Source organism: Limulus polyphemus, unplaced genomic scaffold, assembly GCF_000517525.1.
Source record: "Limulus polyphemus unplaced genomic scaffold, Limulus_polyphemus-2.1.2 Scaffold2618, whole genome shotgun sequence".
Classification (NCBI taxonomy): Eukaryota; Metazoa; Arthropoda; class Merostomata; order Xiphosura; family Limulidae; genus Limulus; species Limulus polyphemus.
Window position 1 is genome coordinate 119344 of NW_013668228.1, and position 9197 is coordinate 128540.

The window sequence follows — 9197 nt, forward strand, 5'->3', positions numbered from 1 at the left end:
CTGTACATTTAATTAAGTTATTGTAAATTATTTATTGATTTAATGTAAGTGGCTATTGTTCGGGATGAACAATACTAAGGAAGGGGCAGTGTTACGACAGCGGAAGTCATGCAACACTGCTGGTGCATGCAAGAATGAGTTTCTCGAATTATCAGGGAACTCCTCGAATTTCAGCGAAGCCTCTTTGTTAGTATACAAGTCTGGTGATAAAAGCCAGTGGGGATGATGGATGTATGGTTAAGCGAAAAGTAGTTACGGTGATTTTCGGGTAATTTACGATTCTGTTTCGAGCTAGTGTGTGTTTTGTACTCGTAGAGAGCAATATTATCGAGACTGTGAATCACTGCGATTTATAGCATGTATTATAAATGTTGTTAAGTTTAAAGTGATGAGAAACGTACTCACTGTGGAATTACTGTGTACTACAAGTTTGTATGAGGGAGAATAAACTGGTTTAATCAAGAAAGGACTTGTATTGCTGAAGTTCCTCAAAAAGAATTTCCACCACAAATTAACAAGCAAGCAGATACGTAACATTATACTACAGATCCAAACCTATAACAAATTGATGTCATTTAACAGAATATGTGAACAAACTGTTTAAAGAAATAGTAAACAATTAATGTCCAAAGAATCATCATGCTCACAGGCAGAAAGCAAAGCCTATGGGACGGGAAAAAAATCTTATTCCACATTTATTAAGTTTCAGAAACTAAATATATATAATTTATACCTAACTGTGTATACATCCTAATAAGAGTAAATTCTGTAGGCTTTTTAACAATGTATTTCACATAAAATAATATTCACATAGCTAATTGTACACATAATTAACATCTCATGTTACTGACTCTATTCACTGGATTTTATAATTTCAACACCTAACTGAATCTTTTTTCCTTCGTCTATTGTCAATTTTGTTAACTCACTTCTAGCCTAACTGAATCTGTTTTAAATTCTGCAGTTGTCCATTTTGTTGTCACTTCTAGCCTAATTGAACCAATTTTTCCTCCTGGTGGTGTATTTTGTTGAGTCACTTCTAGCCTAATTAATTCTGTTCTTTTTTGTTTTTAATGTCCAGTGTTGTCTATTTTTGAATAAATGTTATACTACAGATCCATACCTATACCAAATTGATGATATTTAACAGAATATGTGGACAAACTATGCAAAACTGTGTGTATGTAAAAGTTAGTATTCAAGAGATTACATTAAAAAAAAAAAGATATTTTAAATTCAAACAAATAGGAAACACTTAATGTACAATCAATCATCATGATCACAGGCACAAAATAAAGCCTGTTGGAGGAAAAAAAAAATCTTATTACAGATTTATGAAGCAAGATTGAAAAACTAGGTATTTGATTTATATTTAACTGTGTATACATTCTAATATAGTAAATTTTGTAGGCTTTTAAACAATGTATTTCACATAAGATAATATTCAGGTAACTACTTGTACACATAATTAACATCTCATGTTACTCTCTATTCAATAAATTTTATACTTTCAACACCTAACTGAATCTGCTTTAACTTCTGGTGTTGTCTGTTTTCTTGAGTAACTTCTAGCCTAACAAAATCTTTTTTCCTTCTTATGTTGTGTATTTTGTTAACTCACTTCTAGCCTAACTGAATCTCCATTAACTTCTAGTGTTGTGTATTTTGTTAAGTCACTTCTAGCATAACTGAATTTGCTTTAACTTCTTGTGTTGTCTGTTTTCTTAAGACATTTCTAGCATAACTGAATCTGTATTCTTTTTAACTTCTTGTGTTGTCTATTTTCTTATGTCACTTTTAGCCAAATAATCTTTTTCTTCTTTTGTTTATTTTGTTAACTCATTTCTAGCCTAACTGAACCTCCATTAACTTCTGGTGTTGTTTATTTCGTGAAATAATTTCTAGCCTAACTGGATCTGTTTTTTTTCTTCTGGTGTTAAATATTTTGTTAAGTCACTTCTGGCCTAACTGAATCTGTTTTTTAACTTTTGGTGTTGTCTGTTTTCTTAAGACATTTCTAGTCTAACTGAATCTGCTTTAACTTCTGGTGTTGTCTGTTTTCTTAAGACATTTCTAGCCTAACGAAATCTGTTTTCTTAAAACATTTCTAGCCTAACAGAACCTGTTTTATAACTTCTTGTGTTGTCCATTTTCTTAAGACATTTCTAGCCTAACAGAATCTGTTTTATAACTTTTGGTGTTATCTGTTTTCTTAAGACATTTCTAGCCTATCTGAATGTGCTTTAACTTCTGGTGTGTCTATTTTCTTGAGTCACTTCCACTCCAATTGAATCCATTTTTCCTCCTGGTGGTGTCTCTTTTGTTGAGTTACTTCTAGCCTAATTGATTCTGTTTTTTAATGTCCAATGTTGTCTATTTTTAAATGTTATATTACAGATCCATACCTATAATAACTTGATGTTATTTAACAGAATATGTGAACAAACTGCACAAAACTGTGTATGTAAAAGTTAGTATTCAAGAGATTACATTGAAAAAAAATTATATATTTGAAGTTCAAACAAATAGGCAACACTTAATGTCCAAAGAATCATCATGCTCACAAGCAGAAAATAAAGCCTGTGGGAAGGGAAAAAAAATCTTATTCCAACTTTATGAAATAAGATTGGGAAAATAGGTATTTAATATAATACTTAACTGTGTATACATCCTGATACAGTAAATTTTTAGGCTTTTCAGCAATGTATTTCACATTGTTCACATAATTAACAACTCATGATACTCACTATATTCACTGGATTTTATATTTTTAACTTCAAATACTCATGATACGAGATATTACTGATCACATTACATCTAAAATTGTATCTTAGAAGAATAAATCTGGACAAATGTTTTACAGTTGCAAGTCATGGTTACTTTGGAAATGGTCTATAAACTACAGTACCATTTACAATAAACAATTCGTGTTTTGAAAGTGTGTAAAAATGGAAACAGTGATAGCCACAAAGACAACCCAACAAAAAACTTCAATTATCCCATCAAAAATATGATTTAAAGTTTGGGAACTCTTGGACTGTACAAAATAGAAGATGGTTCCCTATCAAAGTCAACTTTGGACATGAAGATGTCAGAGTGCCAAAAATATTAGCAAGAATATAGCCATAACAGTTAGTACGCACATGTCACATGCATTCTCATTCTTAATCTCTAATATGTCAAAAAATAAGATTTGTAACAATATCCAAACTGGACAATGTGAAGTTGAAAGGTAATAAAATGACCAATATATGATAGGTTTTGATCAGTATCTGCAGGCTCGTACAATGAATTTGGAAAGTGACATAGCTACATATTGTGTAACTCAAAAAAGTCATTATGGGCTGCTGTCACTTTTACATTGACATTACATAGTTGTAATAAAAACTTTTGTACTAAACAAGCAAAATATTTTGTTAAATATGCAAGTTAAACATGATGAGAGAGGAGATATTAGTAAGCTGGTTAATATTATAATAAATAGACAGAACTTGCATATCAGGTTTTAAAGATAGAACAATTTTGAAGAATATTGACTGAAAGCTTGCAGTTTTGGTCTTTCTTGCAGCCTACCTCAGTCCTCTGCTGACTTGACACAACTATGGGGAAGAAAAAAGCTGGAAGAAACATTTAACTGTGTGTATGTGTGTGTGTGTGTGCATATATAGGTTTAAGAAACTATATAATGACTATTAGGTTTTGTTGATACAACTATTCTGCTATGGTGATGTTGTCAAACATGTGTGTCAATATGTTAAGGTCATATGCACTTTTTTTTATATTTAAATTTTCAGCCTTAAACATACTGGAACAGATGCTACTTACTGCTAGTTCTTAAAACAACTTCACTTTAGAAAAAACGTTTTGTAAATCCTGCAATTTTAAATGTCTTCATCGTAAATATAAATATATTACCTTACCATTATCGGTCCAGATTGTCAACTTATTTTCATAGTGGATAATCAATAATTTGAAAAGGAAAAAAAGTGACATGGTCGTATTAGTCTTACCAGTTCCTATGTAGCATTTTATTTCAAGAAATAAGTAGAACAACCACAGTTATATCAGATTTACAACCCTTTTCTGTGTCAGATGATTTCCTCCATTACCACACAAATTATTGGTAAAATCAAATCAAATTTCATTTTTAGTAAACATTTTGATTTTATCTGAAAAGTGAAAAATGCTAATAGTTATTTTAACCAATCAATAATAAATGACTTGTCTAACGAGTTCCTAAAACCAGACATTACTAGAACCCTTGCACTGTTTACAAGTAGAAAGTAACTAGTTTTCCAATTTGTCGTACTTGTTTATAGAGCAAGATGTGTACTGTAAGAATTACTAAACATCTACAGTGTTTATAAACCACACCCACCCACAGCTTCAAGTTTCAGCTTGTGTTACACCCTGTACCACACCCACCCCACAGCTTCAAGTTTCAGCTTGTGTTACACCCTGTACCACACCCACCCCACAGCTTCAAGTTTCAGCTTGTGTTACACCCTGTACCACACCCACCCCACAGCTTCAAGTTTCAGCTTGTGTTACACCCTGTATAATACCTGCTTTTTTTTTCTTATAACTCTTAGCATGTGTTAGGGGATGAAATATTCTCAACAAGCGTTCAAAGGGTTCAGGAGTAATTAATATTTTGAAAATTTTGGGAGAATTTTAGACCATGGAAAAGGAAAAAGTGCAAAACTGGGAAGAAAACAAGAATGTAAATAGGAAAAAAGAAACTATATACTGACTATTAGGTTTTGTTGACAACTATTCTGCTATTGTTTTGTTCCCAAACATGATAAAAACTAGGGAAGAATTTTAGGAGACTTAATTGACAGTAGGAGAAAAAACAACAACAAACAATAATATGCAATTGTTTTGTACGAATATTTACTTCTGCTTATGTTACACCCTGTACAGTATTGTAGTAACAGTTCCTACCATTTGGTGGACTCTTTGATTTTATTAAGTCCACTTAATAAAAAGGAAAGCAGTTATTTTTTCTACCACAAATTCTACAAGCTCACTGACCCAACTGTCACATAAATCTAAACAGTCACTTACTTGTGAAATTTCTTCTCATATTTATGGCACAATCCCAAAGCTGGCTGACTAACACCTGTTATCTCAGTAATTTATAACCAACAACACTACTAGTCTAACTAACTTACCAAATAATTCACTCATTAATCAACTTATAAAATTTCTAGATGTCACAGGTGATCACCAAGTCGTGCCTAAACTCTGTCTAGCAAACAATACAAAATTTCCACATCAAAATATTAAACATAGTTTACAAAAATATCTACTCATCTTAAATTTTAACTTGTGTTCCACCCTTGAAAATATAGGTCTACCCTAAATTTCAAAACTAACCTTGAAAAACAACTTGGCTTTCTAACTTGACAACTGCTTGTTTTCAATGACCTCTTAGAACTGTCTTTTTGGTTGCCAAACCTTACTACAGCACCATTAGGTCTTTTCTTGCTTTTTTACTTCCCAAACAGTACTATAGTATCATCAAGTGTTCACCTACCTCCAACAATTCCCAAGCCTTAAGACAGTACCAGGTATTCACCAAAGTGTATTTGAAGGGAGAGATCATCACTTAGAGGCCAGTTTTAACTTTATTGAACTTAAAACAGAAGTTGTTAAACTGACAGAACCCAAAAGTCATTCTTCTTTGAACTACTTAATCTGACAGATTTTATAACTTTAAAACAGAAAATATTTTGCTGATGAACACAGCTTTCAAAACTTACACCTATTACCTGTAACATTCAAGTTTGTATCGCCAACTACTTGGACTGTCGCTGTTTATAATGATTTTCTACTTAGTAGTTAAAAACTGCTTTACAATTAACCTTACAAATACCATGGACATGGGCATGACCTAACTTTGGTTTACTTGTCATTCTGTATATTTGGCTAGAACTAACTCGATACAGGAGAATCACTTATACAAGTTTATTGGCTTTGTGTATTTTGTAAATAATTTTCCTATGCTTAGATCTCTCATTCTTTTGTTCAATATTACAACCTGAAAATAAAACAGTGATAATGAAGTTTCACAAACAACATTGCAACATTGTTAATCAGTATTGAAAATATTTAAAGAACAACGTGACACACACACACACACACTGAAATTAAACTAAACTTTGCATCCATGGAAAAATTTGTTAAAACTTAAAGTATCACCACAACATTATACAAGGCATTTCACAAGTTTAAAACAAGGTTTGAAAGAAGATTTTGAAACTTATTTCCAACTAATATTCATTCCATATGCATATTATCCAAGCCCCTAACAATTTGAAATCAACGCTCCTTAGACAACAGGTCTTTATTGTTTATTTTATTACTTTTACAGATTTACTTACAAAAGATAAGCATATCTTTGTATTATATTCTGCTTGGTGACTATAGGTGGTACACTTTATGTCTACTTAAAGAACTTTTGAGCCTTAAATATACTGACATTATTACTTAGTACAAGAATGGATCAATATCATCTGTGGTACACATAGTAGTTTTCTTTCAATTTCCTTATCACACAACTGATAATTATCTTTGGTGAAGAATGCAGCAAAGGACAACCAGAATAACACCCTGGCAAAAGATGCAGCAGAGGATGACTAGAATAACACCTTGGCCATGGATACACTTTATATTAAATCTGATCGATACTTTGGCCATGGATGCACTTACAGTAAACCAGATTGATACCTTGGCTACTGATGCACTTACAGTACATCAGAGCAACACCTGGATGCAATTCCAATATACCAGATCGACAACTTGGCCATGGATGTAGTTATGGTCAACAAAAATGCTGCCTTGGCTACAGGAGCAGTTATTGATAACCAGTGGTATCTTAGCTAGGCATGTAGTTAAGGCCAATTAAAGTGATACCACTTTAAAAAGTTTAGTAATGAAGAAGATATTCAAACAGTTTCACTTTTTCTCACTGGAATATAGAATAGCTAGAGATGGTATGATAAAAGTTTTCAATTTTGAAAACAAACTTTTTAGTTTGTAATGGTGACTTGAAGTTGAATACTCAAGATGTGTAAAAAGTTTAGAAACATACATTACCACTTTTTTCCAAACAATTTGTTAGAACTTTAATGTGGAGTAGCCTGTCTGATAACAGTACTTAAAATAGTTTCCATTTTCTTAGGGTTCTGTTAGACCAGTATATCAAATAAAAAAATCAATCCTTTTAAGATCACGTTTAATCAGCACATCAAAGTGGCAATCAATCCTTTTATTGTTCATTGAATCAGTATACCATTACCAACATCAAAATGTTAAAGTTAGCTAGTTTAACTTAAGATTCTGTTGAATTGTTATACAAATCTGATAGTGAGAGTTGGTTCTTCTAAGGTCCCTTTGGATAGGAAACTAAACATGAAAGATAACAAGTTGTTGTTTGGTCTCTGTTTAATACCATAGTACTCAGCAATAGCAGAGAAGCCACTACTGTGATATTGAACAATGTCTTGTACATTTGTAATCCACCTTAATTCCTTCTTTACCTGAAAAATTTATAACTTTTGTTTTTAAAAACTATCAATTCATTTCTACAAGTCCTTTCTACAACTTTAGCCACACCACTTAAAATTTAAGTTATTAAGAAAAGCTAATGATAACTTAAGTTTCTAAACTATTCAAATGAAAATTGACATCTAGGGCACATATATAATAACCAACATGGTTTAATTGCACAATGAATAAAGTCTACCAAGCCCTTGTGACAATGTAATTACTATGCAGGTTCACCTGACAGACTCTAAAAACAGTCACTATCCACATTAAAAACCTAATAATTACAGAGAAGTGTGAATACACAAAACACTAGTCATTTGACTTTCAGTTTCACAAACAGCCCATACAAAAATTATAAAAAAAACGTGACAACTGGAATAATAAAAAAATTAGTTAATGCAAAAGTTTATTTTATTTCATACCAACCACTTCTAAATGTATTAATTCATCAACTGTGTGTAGAACCAGCTATCATACAGTAGGCAGTATAAACACGAAACCCTCGTTCCAAACTCCAATCAGCTGGGAACAAAGAAACGGCAACTGTCACAGTCAAGTTACACTTACAAGTTACAGTGAAGTCCCTTATCACTACTTGTACTAGATTACCTTGCACAGTGCAATGACTCAAGAGTCAAAATGCGATATTCAACACGAACAATGATAATGATGGTATGACGAGTACTTTAGCATACTGAATTATTTACAAAATAGTTACGTTTATAACACAGCTCCATTTTTCGCTGACTGAATATAAAAAATTAATCTACTTACACTTGTAAACTGTCTAAAGTGTAAGGGTCAAACGGAAAACACGAGTTTGTTCTACCATCTTAACAATGTTTGTTAGCCTCGTTTTCACGAACACCTCTACTTATTTAATAAGTATGCGTCATGCGGATGTGCATGGAACCGAAATAGAGGTCAAAAGACCTGTCGTTGACCTTTTCAAAATTATATAAAGTAACTGACGGCTTGCTACACCATACGTTTTATTTTCTTCGATAAAATTTACTCCGTTTATCGTAGAATTTTGTTTCAATTTCATTTTAAGAGGAACAATAGTTTTTCCATTAACAATAGTATAAATAAGCGCAATGCAGGATGACCTTAGACACATACGATTGTAGTATTGGTAAACATTCGTATCAAAATAAATAGTGCTATTTCACATGACCAACTTCCACGTAATTAACATTTAATTAACGTAATTAACAACTGACAGAATATTGACAGTTTTATGATTTATAACTTCCATGATATACGTTCTATGAGTTGAACATACTGCGTGTATAAGATGAAATTGAACAATAAACTTATTGAAGTTATTTTTATTATAATGTTACGACAGCGGAGGTCACGTGATACTAGTAACAAGCCATGCGCTTCTAGAACGTTCATGAAGCGTCGGGAGACTACTAGATATGGGGTAGTCTTGTATATATAAGACCGGCCAAGAAGCGACGGGAACAATGTGTAACTGAACTGCGGACAGAGTATTGTTGAGTTGAGCACGTGAGACGTTCGTCGTGAATTATAGCGTTTGTTATAGCGCGACTGTTGAAATTAAGTGTATCGCAAAGTTGTATTCAGAAAGAATAAACCAGTTTTATTTAAGAAAGGACTTGTGTCGCTAAAGT

At 32.3% G+C, this 9197-nt stretch overlaps 1 protein-coding gene across 6 annotated transcripts in view; it reads right to left on the reverse strand.

Annotated features, from left to right (window-relative positions):
* Positions 1-8417, reverse strand: part of LOC106467450 (B-box type zinc finger protein ncl-1-like) — a 19934-nt gene extending 11517 nt beyond the window's left edge. For 3 of the 6 annotated variants that reach the window (XR_002612420.1, XR_002612421.1, XM_022395637.1), the window contains exon 1: positions 7984-8417. The gene's annotated coding sequence lies outside the window, so the exon portion shown is untranslated. Of the gene's footprint in view, positions 1-7979 lie in introns of all 6 variants that reach the window. The other 3 variants (XM_022395639.1, XM_022395638.1, XM_022395641.1) reach the window with 3 other exon arrangements.
* Positions 8418-9197: the final 780 nt, after the last annotated feature.